Source organism: Achroia grisella, unplaced genomic scaffold, assembly GCF_030625045.1.
Source record: "Achroia grisella isolate CSIRO2021 unplaced genomic scaffold, CSIRO_AGI_Agris_v1 utg1062, whole genome shotgun sequence".
NCBI lineage: Eukaryota > Metazoa > Arthropoda > Insecta > Lepidoptera > Pyralidae > Achroia > Achroia grisella.
Window position 1 is genome coordinate 2409463 of NW_026712566.1, and position 14910 is coordinate 2424372.

General features: G+C 34.1%; 1 protein-coding gene across 1 annotated transcript in view; it reads right to left on the minus strand.

The window, feature by feature from the left end:
• LOC131853642 (protein sprint) overlaps positions 1 to 7107 on the minus strand; it is a 159265-nt gene extending 152158 nt beyond the window's left edge. Inside the window, exon 1 of the mRNA XM_059204648.1 lies at positions 6841 to 7107. The gene's annotated coding sequence lies outside the window, so the exon portion shown is untranslated. The remainder of the gene's footprint in view (positions 1 to 6840) is intronic.
• Positions 7108 to 14910: the final 7803 nt, after the last annotated feature.

Below are 14910 nucleotides of genomic sequence, written 5' to 3' on the forward strand. Positions count from 1 at the left end.
GGCCTGAGCCGAGGTTCGAACCCCTAGTGGTGCCCTCAGATTAAAGTCGTATCCGTCAGGCAGGAGTTGGCTTTCAGCCGCTCCATAAGTCCTTCCGCGGGTTTGGAGTGCCATCTGCACTCGCCCCCTATCGTCCGGTGAAGCTGTAAAGGCCAGCTGCGGCCAACAGCATTAGAGTAGTCCGAAAAAAAAACCATCGCTCCTACCAGTTTTGTATGGGCAGGGAGAGACACTAGCGGTGAGTGTAGACGTACAGCGACAAGAGGTCCCTTATACCTACATCCGGATCACAAGTCCCGTGAACTGCTCGGAGTTTCCCTCTCTACCACACGATGGACCCGTCACCAGCATCGTAAATCTAAGAAGAATGCTAAGAAGTTCGCCCCTCTCTCTAGTGTTCTGACCAATACAGCGTTTATTACATTCATTTAGATTACAAACACGAGTGGAAGGCAACCTTTTTATTATAACTAATTGTCTGTCATTTTTATAATCATTATAAATAGTTTGCTAATTACTGATTAACGTCCTCTACATTCCGTTATGCACTTTTATTCGTTCAATTCCATTCTTACATGCAATGGATTCATTTTATGCATAGCGGGAGGGTATTACGCGTAAAGTAGGAAGTATAAATAATTAGGCAATTAAAATAATAATAAATTTCATAATATATGAATTCTAATACTTTATTTGCAATATACAGAAGAGAAAACACACAAATAATGTCGAGAAAATAATTTCAAAACAAAATAAAGCATCTAACAACATTTTAAAAATGCACTTGGCTGACACTCTGAAGTACAGGTTGTTTAACATATCTAAAAGGCTAGTTGACTACTATAGTAATAAATAAATAAACTTAGCAATTAACATACCGTCATCTAGTCCCACGTACCTAAGCAGAGCTTGTGTTATGGGTACTAGATAACTGATATAAATTCTTAGATATGTTTTTTTACAAGTGCATATATAATATATATAGACCACATCCAGATCGATACAAACAGTCATACTCATGAATACAAATGTTTGCATCGTGCGAGGAATTGAACCGGCGACCACCGGAAGTAAAACGGTGTACTAAACCGCTAGAGCACCGAGGCCGTCAAACTCTATTTCCCTCTTTACTGTTTCTTATATTTTTATATATATATATGTTTAAAAGTACTTCAAGTTATTTAAGAGTACTAAATCATTATCTGCTTCACGTGCATGAAATATTTTACATATTCAATCGCTTCATTCCGAAAGTAATTAAATTCTTAATTAACTGGTCATTATTACAAATTATGTTCACGTTAAAACTCAATTATTCGTAATTATAGTAATACGATGAATTATTTTAAATACCAAATTTACTGACGAAGCAATCAGTCGACATGTAAGTACGAGAAAAATTAATTCCAAACCTAGTTCTAATATAGAATAAGTATTACAAAACTTTTAATAATTGATATATAAATAATAGTATAAAAACGTGACTCAATGAGGTTACTTGTGACTCCAGAGCTGATAGCTACTTTGCCAAGAAGGCATGACTATTCAAAGAGACAACGCTGCCAGTATTTTGGGTGCACTGCCTCGATGTGCCGCGTTGCATTACAATGATTGTTTTTTGTGAGACTTATATTATCTTAATATATAAAAACTAGTATAAAATAAACATTGACTTGTTACCTAATTTGAACTTTATGTGTTGCACCATTCGTTCTATTTGCAATAAAAGTTCGTCCACTTACTGATTGCAGTTGCAAAGTCCAATTAACTGCATTAAGTGGCGAGCTTGTTGCACCAGGATGTATCTAATATAAAATGTAAAAAATGTCTAATGTAAAAATAAAATAAATATTTCGATAACATTTTTTACATTAGACATAAAAGAATTTCATTATTTAAATGGTCTTAAATTATTACATCACATAGCGTCAAGATACGCATAAAGAACTAATCTGCTGGACTTAATTCTGGAAGGTCGACTTCAGGTCTAGTATGTATTTACGAAGATCCAATATCATGGACAGTTCAACTGCAGTCGTTGGTTATCTCTAGCACCGATATAATAGCCGCGAATGAAGCTGCAAGAGAAATATTCTATAAAGTAAGCGGTAATCATTATCTATATATAATACTTGAACAACACACTATCATGTGACGCCCGCGGAACTAATCATGCGTTGCCATTCCAGATACCTTTTATCTTATAATTTTACGCCTAATGTGCACCTAAATCCCTACAACGGAATACACCAGGTATTAACTAGTAAATAATAATTACTAATCTATAAACAAATAATTTACGACACAATAAAAACGCTACGTATTGCTGATGCAGTGGATTACTTATCTGAATACAGTAAAAGAGGATTATACAGTGATGTATTATTTATCCGAAGCGAGATGAAATATATCGCAAATCCAAAACACGAAAGGGGAAGGCCAATGTCAACGACCCAGACCCACACCCTATGTGCACAACAATGGGACCGTTGGAAAAAAAAGGGGCTCACCCATTATGATTCCAAATTATGACTCCAATGGCCCGATGAGTTCTGCTGATGCCATATTAAGAGCACGCGGCACGCGCTAACGATCCCGTTCGACCTGTTCTCATTTCGTGATACTAACTATCGAGTTCAAAATAATGGTCGTTATTACGTAGATCATGTTATACTTTGGGATAATTTTTCTAAAGAGAATACAAATATATAATCAGATACAAGAGATTTTTATACTGAACCAACTCACACCAAACTTTTTCCATCATTAGTAAAAAGTTTGGTGTGAGTTGGCTCATCGTGGTCAATTCACCTAGAATTTACCGTGAGGGTTTCAGTGTAAGTCGATAAAGAAGATTAAATAGTTTAAGAAAAAACAACTATAAATGTTAACAAATAAAGCATTACGTGTTCTGGAGTGAATATAATGAATATAAGTGAATTGGCAAATGTAGTGTAGGACGCAGTAGTCTTATATTATTGGCTGATTTAATCTCCACGAGTATTCGATAAAAGTGAAATAGATTGTAAAAATGTTGTCATTTCAGTTCGTAAGGATTAAGAATACAGTTACTGTTATTAAATAAGGGCAGTTATTGGGAGAATAAATGACTAGGTAGGGAGTAGTCCAGATTCCATATATAGAATGCATCTTTATTATGAAAGATTATCATTTTAAACTATATTGAATACGTGGTTGCTTATATACACTACAATTTATATCAACCAAATCAACCAAATACCGTTACGGCCGTGCTCTTGAAATTTTATATAGCCTTCTGTTACGAAACGTGCACGCAAGCAATGCTATAATATTACAAGAACCTCCGCACGAAATCTACTTTTTACGAGATTCGCATTCTCGTTTAATTTTCTAATCTTATTATCTGGCATCTAATCAAGTTTATGTATCACCAGTTATTTATTTATTTGATTTATATAACTTTGATACAAACAGTAGAAAAAGTAACAGTACATTTGGCTGACTTAACACCATGCGGTATTTTCTACCAATCAACCATAGGTAGTGTAGAGAATAATTGTTGGCGGTGCAAATATAATCATAAAAGAATGTAATGTAAATGTAAGATATAAATGAAAAAAATAAAAAGATTACAAAGTTAGATAATAGTCCCACAGTTTACGTTTAAAAGAACATTTCAACGTGGCGGTCTTGATATCAAGGGGTAAGTCATTCCAAAGTTTGATAGCCTGAACGGCGAAGGAATAGTGGACGAAACCAGATAGATGAGCTGGGATATGACGTAAGAATTTTCTAGTTGTACGAATATACGAGTTGTCCCCATGGAAATTAAATTTACTCCTAATATAATCAGAATTAGTACCGTATAGTACATTTCTACGATAACGGATAGGTAACCATTTAAGCTGAGCGAAAAGAAGTTATCTATTTTATTAAGGGCAAATTATCCGAAAGATTATTTTTAAAAATTCAACGTTTTATTAATCCCAATGACAGACAAAGATTGGATGCATCCTCTAAAAAATTACCTAACGAGGTACAAAGTTTTGAAAGTGTGTGTCAGTAATTCTAATTATATTTTAATAAATTTGATTCGATTCCGGTTTACCGTGGGAAGTGGGTTAACTACAAATCTTGTACATTGAGAAACTTGTCACGTATATTTTATTACGATTTCAAAGAGATAATGTATTGAGTACATGACAAAATGAGACATTCAGCTATAATATTTCATTGAATAATTATTCCAATATGCTCAGATTTAAATTTATTTGAAATAATTTCTACTATAATATATTGTATTATTGTAATAGTTGGGCAGTATTGGCTTTTGTATATGTAATTACAATAGCAAACAAGCTTACGACCCACCTGATGGTAAATGGCAACTTTAGTAGAAAATATTAAGACCGTCTATCTATACGTTCTTGTCAATTTCTGAAACGGCTGGTTGGATTGTGACGGGACTTTCACTCGCAGATAGCTAATGTAACAAGGGGGTAATTTAGGGTACTTTTATTTTAGATATTTTTGTTAAATATATTTCATCTTTAATTAATGATAATAGAATGGTGCTCCCGTCTGTGCTAACGGGGCACCAGTGGAGAATGAAAATACGAGCATGAGGTTAGGTCAGTTAGCCCATCGTGGTAAATTCACCAGATTTTAAAATTGAAACATGATGGTTTCCAGAGGGAACCGCGTGAATGGCAACTGACATGGTACTTTTATAGCAAACGTGTCATTATTCCACATTACAAACAATTCTCTTCTCCCCAAGCATGTTTTTTATTGTGAATGGTAGTGGAATGGTGCACCCGTCTGCGCTAACGGTTTACGCTGGCGGGGTAACAATGGAGGATGAAAAGATGAGCATGAGGTCAGGTAGCCATCAGTAGCCATCGTGACAAATTCACCAGGAATTTAACATGATGATCTGTGGAAGTCAACCTGATATGGTACATTGATAGCAATAGTATCATCAATCCACATTACTAACAATCCCTTCCTCATACTCGGCATGTCAGCAGACAATTTTATTGTATAGCATTAAATCAAATTTGTACTGCATTAAGTAATCCCGCGTCTTACCCAGGGGTTCGGTTAACCAGAGGCTGGGGAGCACAGGCGATCAATTTCAAGAGCCCTCGTCTTATATTCAAATCGTTCTGTGTCTCACATTCATGCAGTCCACGAGTCACAATAAAACAAGGCTTCCGTATTACATCTATCTATAAATGAAAAATTTTCTTTTTACAGACAATATTACAACAAATACATTATTACTATCTGAATTTTGCAAGTAATTTATATAATCACTAGCTACTCGGCCCGGCTTTATCCGGGTGTACATGTATTATATATATAAACCTTCCTCTAGAATTACTCTATGTATTAAAATAATCGCGTCAAAATAGTTGCGTAGTTTTAAAGATTTAAGCATACATAGGATGGACAGACAGCGACAGCGACTTTGTTTTATACTATGTAATTATTAAGATAAGATTGTTTGTACTATCATATGTATGTATTAGTTTAATATATATTAATATATACACACATATTTATGTTTCATTTAAGTAGCCTCGGTGGTGTAACGGTTTTACACCCGTTTTACTTCCGATAGTCGGTTCCGATACTATGTAATATACACTATTATCCACGCTATGACGGGAACAGCTAGTGCATATATAAAATCTGGAAATAATGTTACAAAAATCGATTCAACAATTGCAAAAACATTTATTTAAACTTACGAATACGAGTTGAAACAGTATCAATAGATAAAAAAATTGTTATAAATCCGACTAAGTAGGTGAAGGAATTCTATAAACACTGCAGTATTTTGTTAGTTTATCTTTCACAAAGTAACACAAAAACAGTGAAATACTACCTTTTATTAGGTATAGATTTCGGTAACCGATTCACCGATTCGAGGAATTATTTCTGATTTGGCATTTCAAGTAACGAAAGTAAATCATGTAGGTAAGTAATATAGATTACTAGCTGCACCCGCGACTTCGTCCGCGTGGAATTTAACTTTATTTTTCTAAAATAAAAGTAGCCTAAGTTAATTCTTATTACATCAGCTACCTGCCAAAAAAGTCCCGTCAAAATCGGTCCAGCCATTTTAGAGATTAGCCGGAACAAATCGATCAACAGACAGACAGACAAAAATTGTAAAAAATGTTATTTTAGTGTATGTTACGTATTTATATTCATATGCATGTAGTAAAAAACGGTTATTTCAATATTACAAACAGACACTCCAATTTTATTTATACGTATAGATATATAGATAATATTTTATGTACAGCTCATGTTCATAAGTGCATTTTGTAGTACCTACGCGTGGCGGTATGAACTCATCATAAATGTAATAATTCGGTATCTAACCTTCAGGTTAGGTATACAATTGCCATTTTTCAGTACAACAACAATTAGTGACCTTAGGTTGATAAACGCAAAACTCGAAGTAGGTGCTTAATGAAGACCAATAACTTTTACGACAGATGTAGTATTTATTATTAAATGGTATAGAGATGATCTGTGGACCCCCATACATGTGGATTTAGGCTAAGAAACACTTATTGACTGGCATCTATGAAAAACATAAGATATTTTTTACATGAAAATCCCTATATAAAAGATTAATAACTATTAAATATTGGCTGTATTGAATATATTATTAGATATATTGATCATTTAATGTAAACAGATTTTATGATATAAGCTGAATAATGTGAACTACTTGTTAATGCATACTAAAGATAAGACTTATCAAAAACGATAAGCAACTCTGTTGATGATATCATTGATAGAATATTGGAAATTAAATATAAATTAAATATTACTTACAGAAACAAAGAGTATTTAACAAGTCAACAAAAAAAAACAAAACAATTATAAATCACTGGCCGTAAAGAAAACACAATAGCGCAACTAAAAAAAAATAAACTTGAAGCACAATATATAATTTGAATTTGGAATTTACCGGCGTAACTGTGAACTTTTACACTATTTTAACACATTCGACAACAATATCAAATTTTCGCGTGAAATTTGATATGTGTACCACGTTTTGTGGACCGCTCCGCTGGTCGACGTAACGTACAACACGATTACCGGTCGACAACCAACTGACGTTTCCTACAACGTTCCGTCTTCGTCCCACTCACGGCGCATGCTCAGAATTACATCCCTTCATTTCCACATCCATGCCGTTTTTATCCTTACACTATTTCCCTGCATCATCAAATATGACAAATACATCAGTCATTGTGAAAATCACAGAAAAAAGATTTCGTCTCGAAGAATTGCATTGGGGCGGGAAAGAGAGAGCGATATCGACAAGGTCGATCGTGAATGTATTGCAACATCGCCTACGGCAAAGTTAAGAATACAGGTTTTGCACCTGGTTTGTGTAGATTTGTGGATAAATAAATATTATAAAGTGCGATTAAATAAATAAATAAATAAAATATATATTTTGTATATGTTATTCTCTTATTATGGTCTGTTCGATTACTGCCACTGATTAAACTATTTCCTTTTGACAAAAATGCAATAGCATGCTGGTCACTGTATTCTCCCTAATTGAATGTGAAAATGGATCTGTACTTTTTTATCTTGTACAAGCTATTTTAAAAGAATAAGAGCTGAGTTTCTTGTCAGTACTTCTTATGTAGAAACTTCGAAAGCACTCCGAACTGATTTGACATATCATAAGTCGGTAATAGACCTTAGACATGAATAATATTATGATTTGATTTGATATAGGCATGTACAATTGTGTGTTAAAACACAAGTATAGTATGTTCCAGGTACAATCGCCACTATGGGTTAATTCATTTGACTTTATCCAGCTTTGTTGCATCGTCAGCGTCAGCATCATCTATATTACATTATCTGTCTGTCTGTCTGTGCCATTTTATAGTTACTTTTTATTGTACAGACGGATTACATTAGATAGGTATGCGTTAACCAATACTGCATTCATTTCTAGAGAATATTTCCATTTAAATAAACTGGAGCAAATAAACCGTAGGTATATGTAAATCATGATACAGAAAATGTGCATAAATAATTATATTATAACATTTTCAAATTTAAAAATCATTTATTCATCCGCTTATGAACGTCAAGTTGTTTGTAATTAAATTTTTTTCCCCACCGTCCAGTTCAGTATACAGATTCAATTGAGAAGAACGAGCAAGAAACTGAAATGAATTTCTTTGTTTTTAATACCAATTTATTTACATTGTATATGTATGTAGGTGTCTATGTCTAGCATTAAATTAAAATTCCGTGCATGAACAACTATTGCCATGCACGTTTGTCATTATGAATGCGTGAGTTTTTTGTTTATTCCATTTTCACGCCATGTAACATTTACTGGTAAAATGTTACATATATTACATGGCGCGAAATTACATATAAAAAAAATAGGAAAATATATAGAAAACGCGTGCTATACAAGCAGATCGATTTTGACCGCTTTTTAGTTTTTATTGCTAAGATTGGTACATCGTATACAATACTTTTTGTACCTAATACCTTTCTACTTTGTCAATTATTTTTTTGTCGTGCGTTCACTGCCTTATCTCACCCTTCCAAGTTTTTTTATTGACGATAATGGAATGGTGCATCCGCCTGCGCTAACGGTTTACGCTGGCGGGTCACCAGTGGGATCAGGTCGGTTAGTCCATTGTAGTACATTCACCAGGAATTTATCGCGGTTTCCAGAGGGAACCGAGTGGAGGTCAACCTGACATGGTACATTGATAGGATAATAGGATTATTTGTTCACGTTCACAATCCTCTTCACCCATCCTTCCATCTGCACTCGCCCCCAATCGTCCGGTAAAGCTGTAAAGGCCAGCTGCGGCCAACAGCATTAGAGTATTCCGAAAAAAAAAACTAATTTTTGTGGGCATATGCTAATTGCAGCGGAATTAAATAAAATAATATAAATCGTCACGTAGTTTAAGAATTATAGCAACAGACTGATTAATTTGGTATGCGAGTACTTTCACTACACTCATACATACATACTCATACATACTACATACATGTATGGGCTGAAAGCGAGCCGTGTGACAATGCACAATGGATTTAATATCTCATACGACACTTGCAACCCTACTTTCGTGCAGTACACAGAATTAGAAATTATTATACTACATGTATATTATGTTAATATTATAAAGCTGAAGTTTATTATATCCCAAATTTGAATCATCACATAGTATAAAACAAAGTCGCTCTCGCTGTCTGTCCGTCCCAATGTATACTTAAATCTTTAAAACCACGCAACGGATTTTGAGGTGTTTTTTTTTAATAGAGACAGTGATCAAGAGGTAGGTTTATATGTATAATACATTTACACCCGGGCGTAGCCGAGGCGAGTAACTAGTTTAAAAATAAATATGTATTATTGTAACATTTATTTGAAAAGAATACGAAGTGAGTTTCTTGTCAGTTCTTCTTATCTCGAAATCATTCCGAAATATCGACCTATATGAATAAAGGTATTTTGAATTTTGAAGAGTTTGTTTGTTTGAACGCGCTAATCTCAGGAACCACTGGTTCGAATTGAATACTTCTTTTTATGTTGGATAGTCCATCTGTCGAGGAAGGTTTAAGGTATATAACATTAAGCTAGGGGGCAGCTCGTAGTGTGGTTGTCGCGTCCGTAAGTCACTATGCTGACAGATGCAGGTACAGCTACGACCAATAAGAGCGGAACTGCAATGTAAAATATTGCAAAAGGTGGGGTTTTGTTTGTAAAAATCCTGGCACATTGCGGGCTTGAGAGCACACTGCTCATAATTATAGCTGATAGCCGCAGGTGGTCGGGGTTTCAGCTCGTCGCGTCTGGTATCCAGCTAAAGGAGCCGCCAGTTTTCAAAGACTTTGACGCTAGATTTAACAAGCACTCTCCACTCCGGCCGTCCGGCAGCCTGCTGCTCACACAGCGAAGGTACGTGTTGTATAGTATGTAATGATTCAACTATTAATATTAAGAGAGAAGGGTACTGTAAGTAATTATTTATATAAAAAAACATCTATTAAAAAGAGCAACACACAAGTTTCTTGCTCATTCTTGTGATGAATCTGCATTCCGAATGAGTGGTAGAATCAAAATATGACTATTCAAAAGTGCTTGTAATGAGTTTATTTGAATAAAGATTATTTCTATCTCTATTTCTATTTCTATTAATGTAGACTAATAACCCCATTGCAATCAAAGTACCATGTCAGGTTGAAACTCCACGTGGAAACTATCGAGATAAGTTTTTGGTGAATTTACCAAGATGGACTAACTGACCTGACCTCATGTTCATTTCTAAACAAATATCAATGTGATAATTATACATTTTAATACAGGTAAGAAATGGTGATGGTGATGATAGAAATGGTGATGGTGATAGAAGGTATACAAATAGATTTGTATTCTTTCATCATCATTTTTTAAAGTCAGTTTTGAGTTGTAATCCCTTTGCCATATCATATCTTAGTACAACAAGTCCAATTCAATACATACTAATCTATACATATAAATAAAATTGTAGTGTCTGTTTGTAATATTGAAATAAGCGTTTTTTACTACATGCATATGAATATAAATACGGTACATACACCTAAACAAGATTTTTTACAATTTTTGTCTGTCTTTCTGTATGTTTCTCTCTGAAATGGCTGGACCGATTTTGACCGGACTTTTTTTGACAGGTAGCTAATGTAATGAGGAGTAACTTAGGCTACTTTTATTTTAGAAATATAAAGTTAAATTCCACGCGGCCGGAGTCACGGGTACTATTCTGCTGTACTTCTTTCATAATATAATACACGACCCTCATGTACAAATATACAATTTGTATATGAGACAAGACAAACTCATTTAACTTAGTATAACGGCATACAATACAAAAGTTATTCCCTACCGCTTGTCTGTGTTCAATTCAAACACAGTTCATACATATATATATATATATATATATATATATATATATATATATATATATATATATATATATAGACAGTCCTTTGTATGGGTCAGATTTGAATTCTAAAAATATCAATGTAATAAAAAATAAAAAAATTTTATTTTAATCGTGACATAATAGAGACTGATTTGACTAATAAGGCACTACCTTACACTGATATTTTCCTGTATTATTTGGATAGTTTCAATTAATAATAATACTAATGTTATAACTCTTTATTGCGAACAGAAATAAATTAAAAAAAAAAACAATTTTATACAAATATGGAAAACAAAAAGCAGCCCTCTCGCTTAAAAATTAATATAGCCCAGGAATGCACTTGTGCTTAAATGTTTCTAGAGCAATTGTAAATATATAATTGAACGGTATATATATAATTTACCATAAATCTGACATGCTCCCATCTACTGTTTGCATTGGCTCGGCAAACATTGGCTAAAGAGCGGAAACATTATTACAACTTGACTCCTCTACCCACATAATACGATTATTACTACACTACTCGCGCTTATTAATACATTCCGCTATTCACTCGCTACAAAATAACCCAATCTAATAAAACTAAGCAATGGATAAGGTATTTATTATTTTATCACTAAATCTCGAGTTTTTAATGAATTACGTGGTACAGGGTAACAACTTCACTCCCCTACCAACCAATGTAGTATATCGTAGCAATAATTCTACAGTGAAGTACATCGTACTTTGTGTTTCAAAATTTTTAAATATTCGTATTTGGAAGCAGCAATGGATCTGTTATTAAAGTTACAGTTGAAATGTATTATTTGCAGAAGGAGTAGAGTGGTAGAGTGAGCAGTATGAGTGACTACTTGAAACAAGCTGAACTTCATCAAAAGCAAGAGTAGGGGGTATTAAGGTAAGCGAACCGTAAATATTAATGTTTATTTAGTGTTAAAATACATTTCACCCTTCTATGTGTTTGGGAGAAATTTTAAATTACTTTGCATGCCTAGTATAACACAGACTAATTTTTTTTTTATTGTGCTTCATGAGTAATATCTACCTGTAATAATGTGAACGATTAACCCCAATGCTTGCAATGTACCATGTCAGATTGACCTCCATTCGGTTCCCCCTTGAAACCATACTGATAAATTCCTGGCGAATTTAGCACAATGGGCTAACTGACCTGATGCTGATGATATGCCCATCCTCCTTCACTGGTTTAAACCATTAACGCAGACGCGTGAACTATATCATTAAAAAATACTAGCCCTGCTGGGGGACGTGATTTGTTAGTAATATGGACCATTAACCCTAGTGCTGCCAATTTATCATGTCAAGTTGACCTCCGCGGGGCGCCTCCTGAAAACCAACGCGATAAATTGCCATTTGTCAAAATGGGCTACCTGACCTGACTTCATTTTCATTTTATTTTCATCTACTAGTGCTTTGCTAGTGTAACCTGTTAACGAGGGAGAATCATTCCATTACCATACAAAAAAAAATTGCTTAGTGTGGGACTAGATGGCGCTGTTTAACATTTCAGGGTTCTTTATATATTATATATGTACCCGCGACTTCGTCCGCGTAAAATAGTGACCTTGAGCAAATAATAAAAAATATATATTAATAATCTAACCCAATAAAAAAGTTTCATCGTTCTAGCTTCAAAAATGAAATTTCCATACATAATTCCATACAATTCAATCAACAGCCAAAAACTAAGTTTCAAACTACTATCTTTAAAATGAAGATACTTCCATACATACATTACATCTCCCCTTTCAACCCCTTATAACCCTTTTTCTTGTTTTTTTTAATGCTACTTATATTAGTGTCATCATGTACCAATGATAAGATGTCGCTATACTGTAACCATTTATGGCTGATTCCTGTGGCGGTAGGTACTGATATTTTCTCAACAGCCTAAAAAATGGGTTTCAAGTTTTTAGCTTTAAAAAATGACATACATGCATACAACATTTTAACTCCCCTTTTGACCCTTACAACCCATTTTCGTTAATTATATTTAATCAATACGCAAAAAAATAAGATTGAAGCTTAAACTTTTAAAAAATTCCTCTTTCAGTCTCTTATAACCCTTTTTAGCATTAAAAAGTAACCTATGTCCTATCTCAAGATCTAGACTTTAAATTTCATTTAAATCAGCTCAGAAGTTTTGGCTTTTAAGACAGACAGACAGAGTCACTTTCACTTTCATAATATTAGTAAGGTATTTATTAAATAAACTGACCCAAAAAAGCGTAAGAAAAAAGCTTCATCGTTCTAGCTTCAAATATGACGAATTTCCATAAAAACTTTTATCTGCTATTTTATTTATGAACCCCTTGAATGGTGACAATGTGATATTTACAAATTTAAATGTCATATTTATTTATATTTAATAAACAGTTTAAACATTTCTTTAAATTCTTTTGAAAATTGGTGGTCCAGTTGGCCAATAACATAATAAAATTTTGTTAAATCAAAATAATAGATGTGATATTCTAAATTGCAAACTATCCCTCTACTTGCGCGAACCATATCTCTGACTCTACTGGCCAGAATGGAGAAACGCGTATTCCGAACCTAAATAGCTCGGATGGAACGGTAGATGTTGTTTCTTCCAAGGAAATGTTGTTCATATGTATTGACAACATTTTTAATATTATATGTTGTTTTATTCTTCAAAAATATTAATAATATGTTCTTACGCTCTTGTCCAAGAGCAGGGTCATCAGTTATAGGCTATACCAGGATTATATTTATGTATTTATAAAATAAAATTGCAGAGCAAACGTTTATTCATTTAAATTCATAAGGAGACAACGGATTGACAATAATCAGTTGCGCGCGCAACTTATACAAATGACATATATGTTTATTTATGACATATGAGCGTTAATAAGTCGCATATCTAGTACAATACTGGTGTAATTCAGAAATTAAAAATTTTTGAAAATAGACTTAATAACACAATTATAAAGTAGACTTTCCAAAATATCTAATTTTTTAGTTAAGCCATTATTATAATAAGTGTGTATTCAACCGCATAAAGATAACCTTGCATAACCATTTTCAACCCCTTATAACCCTTTTTTCGCATTAAAAAATAGCCTATGTCCTTCCTCGGCGTCTAGGCGAGATGGGTACCAAAGGTCAGTTACATCAGTTCGGTAGGTTTGGCGGGAAAGCGAGACAGACAGACAGACAGACAGACAGAGACAGACAGACAGACAGACAGACAGAGTTACTTTCGCATTTATAATATTAGTAAGGATTACAATTAAAACAAATCCATCGATATCTATTACAACTCGTGTACGTGATTTGTATTGTTTATTAATCATATATATGATATATAGAACAACCAACTTCACAAACTAACGGCCACTGAAATTTAGACATCTACAGTATCATAGAAATTTCTACTTTATTTCCAAGAGCACAGGGTCCGTTTAATGGAATGAAGAATTACTTTTCTACTATATTTTGGGAGTATTATCATAAACCGCCCCATTATGTCGTAAAACGATAAATATGTTGTAAAACCATAAACGGAGGCAGCGAGCCATGTCATAAATTGCAAAGAATTGGCCCACTTTGTAACGACTAGTCTATGGACGAAAGGCGGGGGTGACCAGTTTTTAAAATAATACATAGACAATGTACTCTTTCGCGGCCTAGGTGGTCTAGCGGTATTACATACTGCTCGCTGCTTCGATTCCTGCATAAACATTTGTATTCAAGTGAACATCACCGTTTGAATTGCTTTAATGATCTGGTCGCTAGGGATGTATTTTTTTTATCAATGACAATGGAATGGTGCACCCGCCTGCGCTAACGGTTTACGCTGACGGGACACCAGTGGAGGATGATACGATGAGAATGAGGTCAGGTCTGTTAGCCCATCGTGATAAATTCACCGAGAATTTATCACGATGGTTTCCAGGGG